General features: G+C 35.9%; 1 protein-coding gene across 18 annotated transcripts in view; it reads right to left on the bottom strand.

Moving 5' to 3' along the window:
• The window catches only part of B3GALT1 (beta-1,3-galactosyltransferase 1), a 629,012-nt gene that overhangs the window by 436,046 nt on the left and 172,654 nt on the right, over positions 1-20,312 (bottom strand). For 2 of the 18 annotated variants that reach the window (XM_086356249.1, XM_086356278.1), the window contains exon 1: positions 9,825-9,845. The exons of the other annotated variants lie outside the window; for them this stretch is intronic. The gene's annotated coding sequence lies outside the window, so the exon portion shown is untranslated. Of the gene's footprint in view, positions 1-9,824; positions 9,846-20,312 lie in introns of those variants that run through there. 18 annotated transcript variants of the gene reach the window in all.

Raw genomic sequence — 20,312 nt, 5'->3', positions numbered from 1 at the left:
TTCAACTGCAAAACCCATGTTTCATTTTCAATGGGAGTAATTTAGAAGATGGAGTTTGGTATATTGATTTTGTTTTGCATCTTAGCTAACTTTGAAGCGATGAAACTATCCCATCTACGAAAGGATAATTTGGATATAGGAACGTGTCTTCCCACAAAGTCTTAGTTCTATTTATGTGGCATAAATGAACCAAATGTCAATTTTTGTTTTCAAAATGCACATATATTTAATATGTGCTAATTAATTAGCAGGTCATGTTCAGAAAGAACATTTCCCACAGGCTTTTTCAAGAAAGGAACCTAAATAAGAAAGGGTCTCTTCATTTTGTTTACCCAGAATTCTGTTTATCTATTTTTAGCAGGTTCTTCTTTACTTTTTCTCATTGGACAGGATCAAGGAGCTGAAACTACATTATAATGAATCTCTTCAATCAGCCTGCTCTTTCCTACCCGTATAAAGGATAACAAAACAGCAGGCTGCCTAAAGTCATAAAGCCTATTTTCTATGTAGAAAAAAAATGAACCCTTAGGCCAGAGGCTCTGAATGCTTCTTTAACAATAGGTATATGAAACTGATCAAGCTACATGGAAAAGTAAATACATATTTTATTTCTAATTTTAGATTTACTCAATACTTTTCATAGTTCTTTAAATAGAAATTAGGTCCCAGAAACTGATGATTATCTCTCACAAAAGTAATATTTAAACAACTGGTGAATATAATCATAAGTAACTCTGTAAAATTTTCCACGTGAGTTGAATGGATTATGATAAGTAAGTCAGTAGACTAGGAGTGGGCTGTAGAGATTATGAGGATGGTGGCAACTTCAACTCATAAAGATGATTTTCAATCCCTCTCCAGCTCCTTCTGGTACCAACTGCAATTTAGATAACATGTTTTTTACAGCAGAAGACTCAATAACTATTATAGTTTTTTAAATAACCTCACATCACTCTAGGAAGTATTATTTAAAATCCAAATCGCTAACAATATTTTGATGAATTGGTTTACAAATATAGCTATGTATCTATATTGAATTAAAAATCTATTAATCTATATACAACTAAAATTAAGATACCCAGATTAAAATCTATCTTTGAATAAAAGAAAAAGAACATGTTCAAACTACTACTTCTATTTATATTTGAGTGTCAGAACCCTGAAAAATAAGTTAACCAATTTTTAGTATTTTCTGAATTGATCTGACAGCAGAAAATGATTAATGGTCCCATTTTCAAGGATGATTATACCAGTGAACTCAGTGAATCTTCTCGGTATTGTGAAATTAATGGCATCAAATAAACTTGCTTTGGGATAGAGCAGGAATCAGGTAGATGGACACTGAGTTTGAAGCTGGTGAGATGTATTGCCGAGCCCTTGGTCCTGGAACTCATGAATACACATCAGCATTATAGTTCAGAGGAAAGCTACTATGATGGGAGTTTATTTTTGAAAGTGGGCAAAATGAGTGTTCAGAAAAAAAATAACAACTCTACTCTTAAGACTCAACATTGTGGAAAGACAGTCTTTCATTGCAAATTCTACAGAAATAATTTTACACAATTTGCTATTAATAAGAAAATAGAGAATACTTGACAATTTGCAAAGGTGTTGGAGATTTAAAGGTTGCCATGTTGTGCTTAGTCGTTCAGTTGTATCCAACTCTTTGGGACTCCGTGGACTGTAGCCCGCCAGGTTCTTCTGTCCATGGGGATTCTCCAGGCAAGAATACTGGAGTGGGTTGCCATGCCTTCCTCCAGGGGATCTTCTCAACTCAGGGATGGAACTCTGGTTTCCCACATTGCAGGCGGATTCTTTACCTCCTGAGCCACCAGGGAAGCCCAAGAATACTGCAGTGAGTAGCCTATCCCTTTTCTAGGGGATCTTCCTGACCCATGAATGGAACCAGGCTCTCCTGCACTGCAGGCAGATTCTTTACCAGTTGAGCTACCATGGAAGCCTATCTAAAGGCTAACAGTTTTTAAATACTAGCAATAGTTCTTGCTTACCTGTTTTAAATTTTTAATAATTAGGTATATTAATTAAACTCATGCATTCATGTCTAAAAATGTGAATGATAATTAGAAACTGCTTTCAATACAGTTTCATCTTTTAAGGGAAATAACTATAGTTTAACAGTATGTTATCCAAGTCTCAACTCCATACAGATAATATTTTTAGCTGTTTTATTCTATAATGATTGCAAATGTCTCTTTAGATCACATTTTCAATACTATTAATAGTGATTTAAGATGCATTTAATTAAGATTTAGAATGTGCTCTTATCATGAACATATCTGCTCACATGTACTGCTTAATGCTTAAGTGTACTCACATACTGGGCTTCCCTGGTGGCTCAGATGGTAAAGAAGCTGCCTGAAGCGCAGGAAACACAGATTCGATCCCAGGTTGGGCAGATCCCCTGGAGAAGGGCATGGCAACCCACTCCAGTATTCCTGCCTGGAGAATTCCATGGACAGAGGAGACTGGTGGGCTATAGTCCACAGGGTCACAAAGAGTCGGATACGACTGAGTGACTAACACTTCACTAATGTACTACTTACTAGTTTGTACAGACTTAGCATAAATGGATAAAAACAATCTAATTCTAAACATGAGATTTCAAAATTACTTTGGCCACCTCATGAGAAGAGTTGACTCATTGGAAAAGACTCTGATGCTGGGAGGGATTGGGGGCAGGAGGAGAAGGGGACGACAGAGGATGAGATGGCTGGATGGCATCACTGACTCGATGGACATGAGTTTGAGTGAACTCCGGGAGTTGGTGATGGACAGGGAGGCCTGGCGTGCTGTGATTCATGGGGTTGCAAAGAGTCGGACACGACTGAGTGACTGAACTGAACTGAAATATGCAATAAAGATATAATACATACTAAATATAATAAATATATAAATTTAATTACATAAATTAAATATATAATATAAATATATTTAATAAATATATACTAAGAAATGCATATTAAATATTTAGGTATTATTCTAAATGTTTTAGAAGCTTTAATTTATTATATCCTTAAAACAATCTCCTAAAATAGATAATGTTGTTTCTATTTCATAGATAAGAAACTGAAACCTGAGAAGTAACTTACCTAGATTAACTTAGTAGCAAGTTGTGGGGCTGGCTTTTAAACTTCAGTAGGCTGGCTAGAGAGTTCACAATTTTTCTTAATGTATTTATTTTTAATTGGGGGATAACTGCTTTACAATATTGTGTTAGTTTCTGCTATGCATCAACATGAATCAGCCATAGGTATTCTTACGTCCCCTCCCTCTTGAACCTCCCACAATACTACGTGGTTCTCAGGATACCACGAAGTAGCTTATCTTACAATTTGGCTTCTGCAATTCTCTGGGTTGTAGAATGAGTGTTTCAGGTCATTTCAGCAACAGCAACACCAAGAGGACCTCTTTATGCCCAAACAAGTAATAATTATTCTGATCTAACACCAGGGAGTTGAACTAATTTTTACTTTATGCATGGACCTATCATAACTATCTACCTATCATCTACCTATCTGTATCTGTAGCAGTATTCTATTTATTTTTATTCTGACTCCAGTGCATGAATACATCTATTCCAGTATGTGAACATACCACCTTAAAAAAAAAAGTTCATGGTACTGTTGATGGATATTTGGGTTGTTTTCAAATGTTTTAACACAACAAATAATGTTGATATGAACTGTATTAGTTTCCTAGGGCTACTGTAACAAAGTTACCAAAAACAGGGAGGTTTGAAACAGAAATTTATTATCTCACAGTTCTAAAGGCCATCAGTAGGTTCATGCGCCTCTTGAAACCTTTAAGAAAATTCTTCCTTGACTCTTCCTGCTTCTGGTGGATTGCTGGCAATCTTTGACTTTCCATGGCGTGCAGCTGCATGACTCCTAACACACAGTCGTCGTCTTCCGTGTGTACTCATATTTTCCTTCTGTGAGTGTCATCAGTTATATCAGTTGGGTCCATGATAGTGACCTCCCTTTGACTCCCATGCAAATTTATTATTTATTTATTTCCAAATAAAATCACATTCTGAGGTACTAGAGATTAGGAGTCCAACATTTAATTGTTAAGTGATATAATTCAACCCATAACGAAATGTTTATACATGTCACATGTGTATCCATACATATATCTCCCCTCTCTCTCTCTCGCTCTCTCTCTCTATATATGTATGTATGTATATGGTGACCATCTTTTTAAACCCATTACCATGTTATATAAAATGGTGATATTAATCTAATAATATATAATTATTAATATTAGATACTAATCTAATAATTTTGTTATAGATATTTTATCCTCTCTTCATATACAACATAGTAATCTTTTTTCTAATCCCTTGACATTTGTTCCTTTTCATTTTATTCACTGGGTAGACCCTTCAGTGCAATGCTGGATAGAAGTGGCTATAGATGTATTCTTGCCTTGTTTCTGATCTTATAGAGTGAGTATTAAGAAACTGGAGCCTATTATACAGAGTGAAGTAAGCCAGAAAGAAAAACACCAATACAGTATACTAATGCATATATATGGAATTTAGAAAGATGGTAATGATAACCCTGTATGCGAGACAGCAAAAGAGACACAGATGTATAGAACAGTCTTTTGGACTCTGTGGGAGAGGGAGAGGGTGGGATGATTTGGGAGAATGGCATTGAAACATGTATAATATCATATATGAAATGAATCACCAGTCCAGGTTCGATGCATGATACTGGATGTTTGGGGCTGGTGCACTGGGATGACCCAAAGAGATGGTACGGGGAGGGAGGTGGGAGGGGGGTTCCGGATGGGGAACGCGTGTACACCCGTGGCAGATGCATGTTGATGTATGGCAAATCCAATACAATATTGTAATCAGCCTCCAATTAAAATAAATAAATTTATATTAAAAAAAAGAATTCTATCTTTAAGAATAATGTCAGAAATATTCTGTCAGATGGGAAAAATCATTCCTATTAGTAATATAACAGTTTTATTTTTTAATTCTGAAGAAATGTTAAATGTTATCAAGTTATTTTTCTGTATTTATTCAGAACATCTCATTTATTTTTTTAAATGTGATATAATATTGATTTAATTTTTGAATCTTTCATCATTGGAATAAGTCCAACTTGAGCAATATGTATTATAATTTTTATATATCATAGAATTTGGCCTGCTTATATTTGGATTAAGATTTTTGCATTTATGAGAAAGAGTAGTTTATAATCACCTCTTCGTATAATGCCCTTGTTAGATTTTGATTAGATTTGATTAGAAGACCATTTTGCAGTCTACTCTCAAAAGTAATCTATACAGAAAATTGCTTACCATAAACCTAAAGTCATGAAATATCTGTCTATAACATTATAGTCCTCAGACTGTGCAAATCAGTAGTCTACAGAATTTTCCCAAGATTGTCGTCCTTCTGGAAAGCTACGCTCTTAAGAGTGCCACTGAGCAATAAACGGCATCACTATCTTCCCTTTTTACCCCCTTTTGCTGTTGTTCAGTCGCTAAATTGTGTCTGACTCTTTGCAACCCCCTGGACCACAGCCTGACAGGCTCCTCTGTCCATGGGATTTCCCAGGCAAGAGTTCTGGAGTGAGTTGCCATTTCCTTCTCCAGGGGACCTTCCTGACCCAGCAATTGAACCTGCATCTCCTGCACTGGCAGGGGAATTCTTTACCCCTGAGACACCAGGGAAGCCCTTCTACCCCCTTACCACACTCTGTATATCTTCCCATTATCCCCAACTAACCATGTGTATTTGTTTGGGTGTTTATTATCTATTTTGTTCTACCAGAATGTAAACAGCATAAAACATGGTCTTTACCTTACAGCAGTACCGTAAACAATGTCTGTTATATACCACACATTAAATGCTGAATGAATGAATACATTAATCTCAGACTATACAGTCTAGATATTCTCTATGCATGTGTATTATATCAAGTTTAAAAGTATATGCTGAATTAATTTGCTTAATCGATTGCTTTTTTCGTGCTGTGAAAAACAATACTTTTGACTAACAAGATACAAGTGCCACACAAGATGGCATTGGGAGTTAGGAGTCAACGTATTTATCTGCTCATTATCTATACCACAGAATGGCCTTCTGCTCCCATCCTCTATAAGGAACACAGCCCTGCCAGTCATATGTCATCATGTCCAAACTCAGCTGACAGGACAAAACAAAGAAAAACTAGCCAACTGTTTATGATACAGGATTTACAAACGTGGGAATAATCACTCAAAGAAACAGGTAGTCATCTCTTGAGAAATCTTAATGGAACATTTTTGTTCTTTACTGTTTGTACTACTGAGTAATCCTATAGGGCTCAACATGGTTACTGAAGACTATGTATCTGTTATCAAAAGCAAGACCTGGGGGAGACTCTGCATCAGTAATAAGCCAAGGCAATACCTAGGTTACTGTATCTATTATTTTTTTTCCCCAAGAGAACAAAGACTAGTCATAGATTACTTCTGATAAAGATGTATGCTATTAATGTGAACCTGAGTGGGCCAATCAGCTTTATTCTTTTCCTTGCTAAGCATGCCTCCCTTCCATTCAGCTCTGCTTCCCCCCAACCCCCCCGCCCCCAGAATGCGAAAGTCTCCTATCCCTCCCTGTTGGTCATTAGATGGACAAAAGGAAGGAGTAGCTGATTTTGCATCCATCAAAAAGTCTACAGCTACAGCATGATGGTATCATGTTTTAATATCAAGGGATATTATAGTAGGTAATAATTATACAAATAAGGTACACAGCTTACTGAGGTCAAGTTAATAGCCTTTTTTTCCAAGACATTCTGCTTAAAATATTCATAAATAACATGCAAATTTTTCTTAATATGTGCTAATATATCTATATTTGATTTTCAAATTTATTGCTTCCTTTTTTTGATAACTGAGCATCTTCTTTTTTTAAAAAAGTACATATCATGAAACTGGGCCATAGGTAATACCTCCTTTGAGTAATTCATTGAAATATTTCTATCTGTCTGTAGGAGGTGGGGCTGCATTTAGAGGAGGGTGAAGCTTTCTGAAAATGGTGCACTTAGGTATGATTGGGAGCAATGTGTTTCTTGCCTTGAAGCAAAACCTGTGACTGACTTAGAAGCAGCAGATAATTTCTGCAGGCAATGTCATTGAGCTTCTCTTTCAGAGGTCATTGTGAGAAAAGCCCTTGGAGATGGAAAGAAATAACCTTACTGAAGGGAAGAGAAAAAAACTTCAGTCACATCTTCATTAAATTTGCCATTTCCCTTTAGGTGATATGAAGTAGGTTTTTTTTAAAACCACTTAGCACTATTCCTTTTTACAGTTCAATCTCAATTACTGAACAAATAATTAAAAATAATTTATACTTGCTTTTTGGAATTCTTTTTGAAATACATTTGAATATATAGATCTTTGATCCTGTCATAAACAAATACTTTGTCATATTAAAAACATATACACGCAAACAAGTTCAGTGGAATTACTTTTTTCACTTAAGGATTTTACTCTTTATTAATATATAAGTACTTCTTAAATATTTTCCTTTTCATATTCCAGAACGGAAAGAAAATCTTATATTCATACATGTGACTGAAATAGAGAAGTTAACAGGTATCTCCAATATAACTACTGGAATGTCTTGTCTTGAAAAAATGAGGTATTTATATGTGTGTGTGTATGAATCTATTTGTTTATTTATATTGAAAAGACCCTCCCTCTCAAGAACCATTTGAATATTTTAAAGTAGTAACTTATTTATGTTAACACGTAAAGAATTGAGAAGAATAGACCATAATGCCAATACAAATTTGAAAAATGTTCCTGTGATCAATTATGCAGTGAGCAATACGTGAATGAAATGCAGTGTCGAGTTTACATCACAACACTGTAACTACCATTTATTGCACTTGACATGTCACATCTATTAGACCATCAATTTCCCAAATGATCCTTTAACTCAATATTTCCATTCATATCCATGTCTGAGATTTGGAAGTGGAATTTAGGGAAAATTATGGCAACCCACTTCAGTACTCTTGCCTGGAAAATCCCATGGATGGAGGAGCCTAGTAGGCTGCAGTCCATGGGGTGCTAGAGTCGGACACTACTGAGCGACTTCACTTTCACTTTTCACTTTCATGCATTGGAGAAGGAAATGGCAACCCACTCCAGTGTTCTTGCCTGGAGAACCCCAGGGACGAGGGAGCCTGGTGGGCTGCCATCTATGGGGTCGCACAGAGTCGGACACGACTGAAGCGACTTAGCAGCAGCAGCAGGTAACTTAAAGTCACTCAACTAACACTCAGAAAAGCTACATTTCTAATTTAGTATTATCTGACTTCAACCCTGCCCTGCTCATAGCCACTATCCTAAGTGGCCTTACTCATGTTTCCATGGGATGGATTCTGATTCTGCTAAATGAATAAGGACTGGCCACCATTAGCACTCTCAATTTTTTTTTTTTCTATAATGAGGTTAGATTATATTTTTCCTCTTAATTGGAATGCCTTGGAACTTTCTGATGGCCAAATAAAATCTGCTGCAGGAAAGAACATTTTTATCTTCTTACAAGGAAAAAAAAAGCCCATTCTAAATATTATGTTTTATCCTTGTCTGAAAAGAATGATTATTTCATTGAGGCCAAAAATTTGCATTTCAATTGTCTTTATTTTCAAGTTATCTCCTTTAAGAAACAGCTGAAGCAGTGCAATAAAGGCATAATATGATTGTCCTCCTGATAGTCTAGGTTTTTCAAATAATTATTTCAAATGAAAAGAGATCCTTTTAAAAAAATCACATAGGACTCAGCTTCTAGTAATGAATTCCTCATATAAATCTTTTAAGGTAACTATGTTTCAGAAAGCCCATTTTTTTCAGTTTGACTTTTTCTTAGAAATAAAGATTAAAGATGGAATAATTACATTTCTCAGACCAGAGTAAGGCAGAGCTTTGAAAGGATGGCCCAGTCCCAAGCTTAGTTTGTCTTTGCTCATGCTCAAGGCCTCTTGGTTAGACAGAGCTTGCCAAAGACATGAACTATAGTTCCAAAGTGTCAGTCTTATCTTATAAATGCTGTCTTGATAGTACGCTTTCAGTGGATTACCATACCCATCTTGTTTCTCATTTAAATCAAATGTCTATATTACTGTCTATTTTTATGCCTTCTATTTGCCACTTCCACATCTTTCACTGCATTAGCCTTAGAGAACTTCCCAAAATCTTAAATCCACTTTTTTATATAATCTTAAAAGCACTGAAATTCATCAGTGCTGGACATTTGAAACAGGCTATTACTGCTTAATCATATCTGGATGTAAAGGATGTGATCATGGAATTTTCTTTCCCCCTTTTACTTAGAGGTTGTGGTAAGAATTATATGAATAATTCATGAAAAATATTTGAAATACTGTTAAGAATTGTTAAGTACTAATTATTACTATTAATTGTTGTTGCTGTTGTTCAGTCACTAAGTCGTGTCTGACTCTTTTGCGATCCCATGGACTGCAACTCATCAGGTTCCTCTGTCCATGGAATCTCCCAGACAAGAATACGGGAGTGGGTTGCCATTTCCTTCTCTAGAGGATCTATCCAACTCAGGGATTAAACCTGTGTCTCCTGAATTGGCAGGAAAATTCTTTAGCACTGAGTCATTATATATTAATAATAAACTATTAGGGAGACAAAACTGTATGGACTTATGTGCAAAACTTCACAATTCTTTCTAATAAACTTTAAAAGGTATTGCCTACTACTATGTTTCTAATGCTAGTAAGGGGCAAAAATCACAAAATTTAGGGAAAGTCTACACCTACCTTTTGATATCAGATGGTTTTCAGCTCCTTTCTTCCCTTCAGTGCTCAAATCCAATTCATCAGTGTCTAAGGACAAAGATGGATTTAAAATCCTAAAAGATGATGCTGTTAAAGTGCTATACTCAATAGGCCAGCAAATTTTAAAAACTCAATAGTGGCCACAGGACTGGAAAAGGTCACTTTTCATTCCAATCCCAAAGAAGGGTAATGCTAAAGAATGTTCAATTGCACAATTGTACTCATTTCCATGTTAGCAAGGCAATGTTCGAAATCCTTCAAGCTAGGCTTCAACAGTACATGAACTGAGAACTTCCAGATATACAGCTGGATTTAGAAAAGCCAGAGGAACCACATATCAATTGCCAACATCTGCTGGATCATAGAAAAAGAGAATTCCAGAAAAACACCCACTTCCGCTTCACTGACTACGCTAAAGTCTTTGTGTATATTACAACAAATTGTGGAAAATTCTTAGAGATGGGAATACCAGACCACCTTATCTGCCTCCTAAGAAATCTATATGCAGGTCAAGAAGCAACAGTTAGAACTGGACATGGAAGGATGGATTGGTTCTAAATTGGGAAAGGAGTACATCAAGGCTGTATATTGTCACCCTGCTTATTTAACTTATATGCAGAGTACATCATGCAAAATGCCAGGCTGAATGAATCACAAGCTGGAATCAAGATTGCAGGCTGAAAGCTCAGTAACATATGGCACCACCCTATGGCAGACAGTGAAGAGGAACTAAAGAGCCTCTTGATGAAGGTGAAAGAGGAGAGTGAAACAGCTGGCTTAAAACTCAACATTCAGAAAACTAAGATCATGACATCTGGTCCCATCACTTCATGGCAACCAGACAGCTTGTTGTTAAGGATGTTATGTTACAACCTAGTAGCACATACATATGTAAACATGTAGATATAAATTTGAATCACAATTTCACATTGCTACATTCTATTTTCTATTCTATTCTATACAGTAAATCTACACATTAAAAAAATCTGGTCACTACTAAATAAATTGTATAATCACCTAAATGCATCACAATCTAGAGTATGAAAAATCAACCAATCCAAATAAATGACAGTTTACCTCATTTAAAAGATTCCAAAATAGAACACTATACAACTTTAATTAACTAAACATAATAAAACATGCTTCGTATATTTTGTATGTAGTTGGCTTTATGGCTATATCTATAATACATCTCACACCTTTCCAATTAATCAGTAGCTGTTTGAGTGTTTGGCTCCAGTTCTAGATGTGGTCTCTGATTAGTCAAAAAGTGGTATTCAAATGTAAGCATGTGAGCTTACATCTGTGGTGCTCCCAGAGATCTGGACAAAATACAGATGGCCAGAGCTCTCCCTCAGAGTTACTAATTCAACTGATCTAGAATGAAGACCAGGGAACTATATTTAAAGCAAATTCTCAGATGCTACTGATGCTGTCATTCCAAAGTTCACACTTTAAGAAATGTTGGGCTAAGTTACTCAGGGTAACTCCAGGCCACGTGTCCCAGCGATTCATTCAAGATGGGCAGCTTAAGTTCAGGCCCATTCAGTAACAAACATTTGCTCAAGAAATGGGTGTGCAATAGATTTCAGACCAAAGACAGGTAAGGGCAGGAATGAGAATAGGTTCTGGAAAAGCAGCTCCAATCATGGGCCAAATGTGAGAGCCACTGTCCCTGCCTTTGATCTACTTACACATGGGGAACTAGGAGTAGAGTGACGATCTCGTAAAGCACCTGACGAGGACACTGACACACAGAGGAAGCAGAACCACGAAACAGAGAAATGGACTTGCTTTCTGAAGCACTTCTGAGTGTATTCAGTTAATAACACAGCCCCCTAGAACTCTCAACATTGTTTAAGCTAGTTCGAGTTGAATTTTCTTTTCCTTAGACCAAAAATGCATTGTAGCTAATATACCTATATCCTTGATGGAGCAAAGTATTTAAAATTCCTTGGAAGTATATTTTAAATCTTTATGCCTTTTACAATAATCTCTCTGAACTGAAATGTTGCTGTGGGAAATCATCACAAGTAGATCCAAAATTGATATTTTACCCTGCTGCCATTAAGGCGAAGGGTGCACATCACATTCCAATCAGGAGTCAGCACTTTGCATTCCAAGAAAAAAAAAAAATCATGGTTGCCCTGAATAATTGAAATCTCCCAATAAATAAAAACTTAAGCATTACATACTCTAATAACCCGTGACTTTTGCAAATATATTCTGCCAGTGTGCCTTGCCTTTTCATTCTCCTTATCAGTATATTTTGATGAACTGATGTTTTTAGTCTTAATATGGTCCTATTTATCTTTTTCTAAAATTCCTTTATTATTGGGATTTTTCTGTTTTCCTATTTAAGAAATCATTGCCTATTTCATGGTCAGGAAGACTTTTTGTATATTTTCTTCTCAGAGTTCTATTGTTTCTTTTAGTTGACTTGTATGTATGGTTTGAGTTAGGCATCAAATTTATTTCTCATATAGCCAACTAACAGTTTTTTGAAAAGATCATCTTCCTCCATTGCTCTGTATGGTCTCTTTGCTTTAAATTAGGTGATCATATATGTGTTGGCTGGACCTCATTTTCAAGAGAATGAGATGTGCTGTACTCCACAATTTTACAGATATTTATTAACAGTGTAGCATTTAGAGCGATCTATTACGAATTAAGAACTGAATTCTTCAAAATGAAGGAGCAATGGCATTTTTATTTTACTTCTCTATCTTGAAGTTCACCAAAATCAACTAAAAATTATATACATATATATATGAAATATATATCACATACTCATGTGAATATGAATAAGGAACTTGCTATTTCCCCCAAATGATATTAGGTATATTTTTCCAAATCTGGTGAAACTTGGGTTTAAGTCTGCATAAACACTAAAAAATAACCTTGATTCAGTTAGAATTTTCCCTAAAAGTAAATGTCAGCATTCTGACAAGTCTATTGCATGAACATATGTTTTAGAAGTTTTCAATCTAGGGCAATCATAGGACACAGGAAAGTATGGAATGTCCCATGCATGGAGACCCATGAGTGGATAAATTTTGATTTAGAAATGCTTAACTTAGGTACATGAAATTCTTGCAAATGGAATTAGTAAGTTGCAATAAGGCTTAGTATTTTAAAACTGGTTCTCTAGGGGGAGATTTCCCTGACTTATTCATGCTCTTTCTTTGATCTTAGGTACAGGAATGTATAACCTGCAGGCTCCTGTACATGCCTGTGGATCCTCAGGTGTGGATGAGGCCTGAACACTTCCTGGAAAGTGTAGGTATTCAATACATCTATGCTAACTTGATTGTTTTTAGCACAGTAAAAATTAACATTTATTGACTCTGATTTTATCATAGTAAAAACTGTCATCTCATTTCAGAGGGATGTTCTTAGTCGCAAATGAGATAACAGATGGGACTTTTGTTTATTACTGCAAAATCCTATTCAAAGGGGTTATCATTTCTAACATTGCTTTCCCCTTTTAACATATTCAGTTTTCCAACAAGGCTGACAATTAAATAAGCAGATGATATTTACAAGAGGCGTATGTCTAAGCATCTCTCCTACACTATCAATTGTATTTGAGAAATTGGCTTCTGAAATTTTAAAGCATTTTTCCTTCCACAGAGCTCCCCAGATTCCTCTTTGTTTTTAATGACAAGGTTGATTTTTTGTGTTTCAGTGTCACCAGGTAACCGAGTGCAAAGACACAGGGGAGGCTGGGATGGAAGTGGTGGCTATGATGGTTAATGTCATGCGTCAACTTGACCAGGTCATGGGGTACCCAGATATTTGGGTGAACATGATTTCTGGGTGTGTCTGTGAGGTTATTTCCAGATGAGACTGGCATTTGAGTCAGACTGAGTAAAGCTGACTGCCCTCCCTAACATGGGTGGGCAACATCCAATCCACTGGGGGCCTGCAGAACAAAAAGGTGAAGGAGGGGACAGTGTGGTCCCTCCAAGTGTTTGAGCTGTGTCATGAGTCTCTTCCTGACCTCTCACTGGGATCTTGTGCCATCTGTTCCCTGGTTCTCAAGTCTTCAGATTTGGACTGAACTATATACCACGGCTCTCCTGGATCTCCAGCTTGCAAACAACAGATCATGGAACTTTTCAGCCTCTGCAAACATCATGCGAGTCAACTCCTATACACACACACACACACACACACACACGTGTGTGTGTGTGTGTGTGTGTACAATGTTTACTGTGCTAAAATCAATTCAGCATACATATATTGAATGCCTACTACTATCTAGGCAATGTTCAAACCTCCCCCGCCCCCACGGAGCCATATATTTTAGCTTTGTTGATTGTGGTGGGCTTCAAGATAACAGAGCAAAACAACACTATTGCCCCATTATATGTATTTGTTACTGGTTGTGTTCTCTAGAGAAATCTGATTTCCGTCCCAGACTCTATGACTATTTGATATGGCTTTTCCAGAAGATTAGTCCTGATATTCCAAGCTAAGCTAACACTCCACTTGCAGGCTGTTGACTTGTTGGTGGTTTATACACACAAACACACACACAATATTACTGTCATTACTGTATACAATTACTGTGGCTCATCTGCAGTTGTAGGTTAAGAATATACAAATATAATTTAGACATGGTTATAACTTAATAAAAATTCAGTGCACATTTACAAAAACCTTAGATAATTTTGGATAAGCCTCTGGTGTAGATAAATAAAACTCTAACGTGCAAGATTCTAGTCTAGATTACTTTAAAAAATTGCAATTTGTATGCCAAAAAAGTAGACGCTGAAGCTCATTTAAAGTCAAGGTAAATTACATCTGTTACTTCAACTGATATATCAGTCCTATCATTCTGACAGAGAGGAAAATTCAATTAGTCTGACAGAAGTTCACAAAGAATTCCTGATTACTACCTCCTTCTTTTCACATGTTCTCAAAATGATCTGTTGTTAAAACTTCCACTGAGTTTAATAATAGCAAAAGTTTACCCCCTCACAAAAAATGGTTCTGAGGTCAACTGTTCTCCCACTTAAAAGAGAAAGTCAGTTAAACACTCAGTTGGCACTTCTCCAGTTTGCAGGCTGAAATGGTTTTGTATGAAAGTGACTTTGTATCATTTCAATTTTATACTGAACAGTTTTTCCTAAGTGACAAATGAAGTCTTGTTCTATGAACCGAAACTATGTGCTACTCATTTTCATTTCATCTTTGTCTTAAAATAATATAACTCTTGCATTAAAAAACTAGTGGAATATAAATGCAATAAAACACTGCATTTCATATATTCATCTAATTGATACTGAACAAATAATTTAGCAATTATAAAATTGGAGGGGCTGTCTAGAATTTGGAACTGAGGCTCACACTCAAAGAAAGAAGCTAAAAAGCAGGATATATATAATAGGAAATATCAGAACTATATAAAGAAACTCTACCCTAAGGCATGAATGATAAAGTGAACCACAGAGGCAATGTTGGGACAAACACTTTCAATCAAGGGGAGTAAGAATTTTGCTAGAAAGAGAGGATTAAAATAAACAGGAATAAATGAATACAGCAAAAATCTGTCTTATATAAAGCATTTGAAATATCTTTTAAAGAATGAAGGAAAAAAACAGAGGTAGGATAGTCTTAGTATAGACTCAGTACAGAAAATGAAAATTAGATGGAAATACAGTGTAAGATTGTATCAATGGGAGAAGGGCACTGAAGGGTTTACTGCACACCCTCAACCATGGCAAGCATACCCAATGATAAAGGTGCACCTATCAAGCTTGCTGAGGCTCACATCACTCTACTTCTTCCCTGTGAGTCTACATTCCCCAGGCAAGCAACCAACCTAATCCTGGCTCCCTATGTAGACTTTTCTTCAAGAAACAGGATGTGATGGTCAACTACCATTGGTTGATCTACTGGCATTATAAATCTCAATGTAAACAGGGATCCTCACTGTGGCTGCATATCAAAATCAGCTGGAAAGTTTTAACTATGTATTTCAGGACCATTCCAGACCAATTAAATCAGAATTGTGTCTAAGCATTGGCATTCTCTGCGTTATTCTCATGGTACTCAGGGCTAAGAAGCCGTGCCATAATTAAACTGGTAATTTGGCTTGAACATCAGCCTCCTGTCTCTTTGGTTATTGTTGTGTTGTCTCTTCATGATCAAATTCAATATGAACTGGAAAAATTGAGACTTCTGTATTTGCAAAGTTGAAGACTGCTCTCAACTTGCTACGTGAAGCGTGGTTTCTCTGAATCAGCAGCATGGGCACTACCTACAAGTCTTTCAGAAATTCAGAATCTCAGGGCAGCCCCAAGACTTACTGAATCAGACTTTGTATTTTAACAAGATTTTTGGTTGATTCTTTTTCCTATTAAAGTTTGAGAAGTACTGTGCACTGATGTTTCTCAAAGTACAGTTCTTACACCTGTGTATCTGAATGATGCTAGAGACGCACATTACTAAACTTCACCCAGACTGAACACACTGTGAGCCCGACTCCTCTGTCACATTTTTCCATTTCATCATCATAATTTTTCCAAATACTCCTGAGAGACACAGATAATTATGATCATGAACTGTTTACAAAAGATGAACTTTTTTTATAATTAATCAAAATAGTAAAAAAAAAAATACTAGAAGAGTGTTAATCTTTGATGAATCCATGCCACTTAGAAGTCAGAATGACAATAAAAGTCATTACTAAAAAGGAAGAGAAAAATATTTTTAAAATATATTTTCCATTAAAAATTTTGTCATGGAGTTACAGTTATGCATGCAGCTGGCAGAGGCTCTATTTAGAAGAAAATAAACCATCTAGTATTCATATGGAATTGGTCATTCTACCACAGCATTCTGAATAATGTATGAGGAATCCAGGGAAGATTAATTTGAATGAAGGAATATTCTGAATAACTTTCACTTTTTAACTCACATCAAAACTGAAAACAATATTACTGCTAACTCATTCATTCATTTTTGTTTATGTTCTGAAGGTTGCATGGTTGGGAGTCTTTCCCAGGAAAGGATGACAAGCCTTAGAAATTATCCAGTGCACATTCATTTTTCTTTCTTCTTTGATAGATAATAATTCCCTAAATACTCATTTTTTTTTTTTTACAGGAAGTGCTTCAGAAAAAGAGAGCTATCACTGTAGAATGATTTGATAACAAGCTTTGAAGGTATGATTCCCCCAAACATATTGTTTGATAGAATAACTGTGTTGAGGTTGCCATACCATGACCATTTTCCAGGAGAGTTCCTACTTTAAATCATATCTTTAATGTTTGTTTGCCTTAATGGATTACAAGATGCAGCTATCAGGAGGGGTCACTGCCATTATTTGCTAGAAGTATCAAAAGAAGCATGACTCTCTCCACCTTATACACTCTGGCAATCTCCCTTGTTTGAGCAGGATGAAAGCGTCTGACTGCTATTTTGATCTGAATTCAGGAAGCAAGGCAATGCAGCTCATGTTCTTCCTCAGTATCTCTGCTTCTGAATGTGTTTTCCTGGCAGATTTTCAATGTCTCTCTCCAATAAAAGTTAACAAATGTAAGAAAGAGAAGCCATAAATAGCAAAACATCCTATTTCAACAATATATAAGTAAAACAATTTATAGAGAACTAGATATCAGAATCAGAATTGTTCCAAATGGTCATTTTGTAAATATTACAAGACACCTTACAATAAAAAAAAAAAAAACAGATGTACTTTTTTAAAAATAATCAGACATCTAAATCCAATAGTCTGGGTCATTAAAACTAGAAAAGCATCTGGCTATATTCATTCATAGATCCTAAACCACAATGAGACATTAAAATAAGTAAGAATAAATCCAGTATACTAAATAACTAATAAGAAAGGGTGCCATCAAATCAAATCTTGAAGATTTCTAGATGATAACATATGTATAAGATTGGTAGAAAAAAGCATGTAAAATGTAAGAATTCACAAAACTGCCAGTGACTTTTTCAGAAGACCTATTAACAAACCAGTACTTGGGGCAGCAAGAATTGAGGAGCAAGACTGAATGATGGGCAGTGTAAGTGGGCCCGTCAACAACAAAGGATGTACTAACAAGTCTAATTCACTTGCTTTCAGAATGGCTGGTTCCAGAGTTTGAGCTAAAAATGAAAGAACAGTCCTTTAAAGCAAACCTGCCACCAGAGATTCAGACTATGGGTGAAGACAAAAGCCAAAAGTGGGGTCATGGGCCAGGAAAGTTCTCAATCTCTTCATGAGGCTGGGAATTCAACTACTCACAGCATATAATGCAAGAGTCCACGTGACCAATCACATGCACAACCTACTCATACAGCTAGGGAGCCTACAGTTAGACTTCAGATTGCTGGTTCCTGAGAGCCAGTAGAGAGAAATTAATACAGTTTGGCAACTAGTACAGATCAATCCAGACTCTATCCTTTATATCAATGACCAACTTTGTTTAATTAGCATTCTCAAAAATTAATCATGATCATTATTTTTAAAGGCTCAATTAGAAGGTTAAATAAAACAATGGCTGTGACTGGAGGGAAAAAATAGAGAAAACAAATTTTTAAAAACAAACCGAAAAAGATCAAGGTTAAAGGTCTGAAAAGCTCAATCAGGAAAGTATCTCAGAACACAATGCAAAGGGAAAGAAAAAATACAAAAGAAACGCTGTAAGACACAGAGGATCAATTAAAAATAGCTAGCAACTAGCAAAATGGTAATTCCAGAACAGAGCTATGAAAAAGATAAAGGAAAAAAATAAAGGCCAATATTAAAAAAATAAAATAAATTACCAGGGCACAACTAAATTAAGAACCAAATAAAGAAAAAAAAAAAAAAGCCATATAGGAACAATAAAAAAGTTATTTCCATAGACAAAAGAATCTCATATCAAACTTTTAACCTGTAAAATGAAATTTTAGGGAAATCATAGTGCAAATTCATAAGGCACAGGAGTGATGAATGAAAACGTCAACTCTTGTGCCCAGTTAAATCAGTATTTTGAATTCATGTTCATAATGTATTAAAAAATCTCAAACTGTTACAATGTATTGGCCTTAAATTTTTTCTTAGTGATGTCTGAGAAAATAAAACAAAATCCAAGATTCTAGAATACAAAAGATAAAAGAAAGGTATGCCAAGAGCTCAGGAAAATGTGTATTTAATTTCAAATAATTGTTTATATTGTAGTTGTAAAATATACTGCTTTTATTACATAAGGATTCATGAAAGAGGTATAATGGAAAAACATAATATAACTATTTCAATTTGGGAACTAAAATTGTAAACAATTAATGCAAAATCTGAAAGGCAATTAGTAGGGGAGAAGAAATAGGTAAAATTTTTGCTAAGCATCTTTTCTCATTCACAAGTGAGGTTATAGATTTAGGTTAGATGTTTCCATTAATAGCAGAACGTATGTTTAAATATTATCTGTGGAAAATAGGGGTAATTTTTACTAGTCAAAATAAAACTAGACTATGATGAAATCAATAAGATCAAAATATAGCTGTAACTTTAAATACTAATTCTAACATTACAGAGAGGGAAAAAGTTGGGCTTAAAGCTCAACATTCAGAAAACTAAGATCATGGCATTTGGTCCCATCACTTCATGGGAAATAGATGGGGAAACAGTGGAAACAGTGCCTAACTTTATTTTTGGGGGCTCCAAAATCACTGCAGATGGTGATTTCAGCCATGAAATTAAAAGATGCTTACACCTTGGAAGGAAAGTTATGACCAACCTAGACAGCATATTAAAAAGCAGAGACAGCATCTTAAAAATGCCAACAAAGGTCCGTCTAGTCAAGGCTATGGTTTTTCCAGTGGTCATGTATGGATGTGAGAGTTGGACTATCAAGAAAACTGAGCATAGAAGAATTGGTGCTTTTGAACTGTGGTGTTGGAGAAGACACTTGAGAGTCCTTTGGCCTGTGAGGAGATCCAACTAGTCCATCCTAAAGGAGATCAGTCCTAGGTGTTCATTGGAAGGACTGATGCTGAAGCTGAAACTCCAATCCTTTGGCCACCTGATGTGAAGAGCTGACTCATTTGAAAAGACCCTGATGCTGGGAAAGATTGAAGGTGGGAGGAAAAGGGGATGACAGAGGATGAGATGGCTGGATGCTATCACCGACTCAATGGACAAGGGTTTGGGTGGACTCTGGGAGTTGGTGACGGACAGGGAGGCCGGGCGAGCTGCGGTTCAGGGGTTGCAAAGAGTAGGACACGACTGAGCGACTGAACTGAACTGAACTGAACATTACAGAAAGTATATACGTATAACCCAAATCCAACAACCTAAAACAAAGTAATATATAAACTTGAAAATAAGAAAATTTAAAATGATATATGAGGAAAATATCTGTAGAAATCAAGCAGAGTTGATAATACTGGTATGAAAATTAGGATTCAAAGGAATTTAGTCAGTGTGAGTGAAGTGCTAGTCAGTCATTCGTGTCAGACTCTTTGCAACACCGT

This window comes from Bos grunniens, chromosome 2, assembly GCF_055505025.1.
Source record: "Bos grunniens cultivar Pamir isolate PY7600 chromosome 2, Bosgru_T2T1.0, whole genome shotgun sequence".
NCBI lineage: Eukaryota > Metazoa > Chordata > Mammalia > Artiodactyla > Bovidae > Bos > Bos grunniens.
The sequence above is the reverse complement of the archived record's forward strand: the minus strand, read 5'-3'. Positions and strand labels throughout refer to the sequence as shown.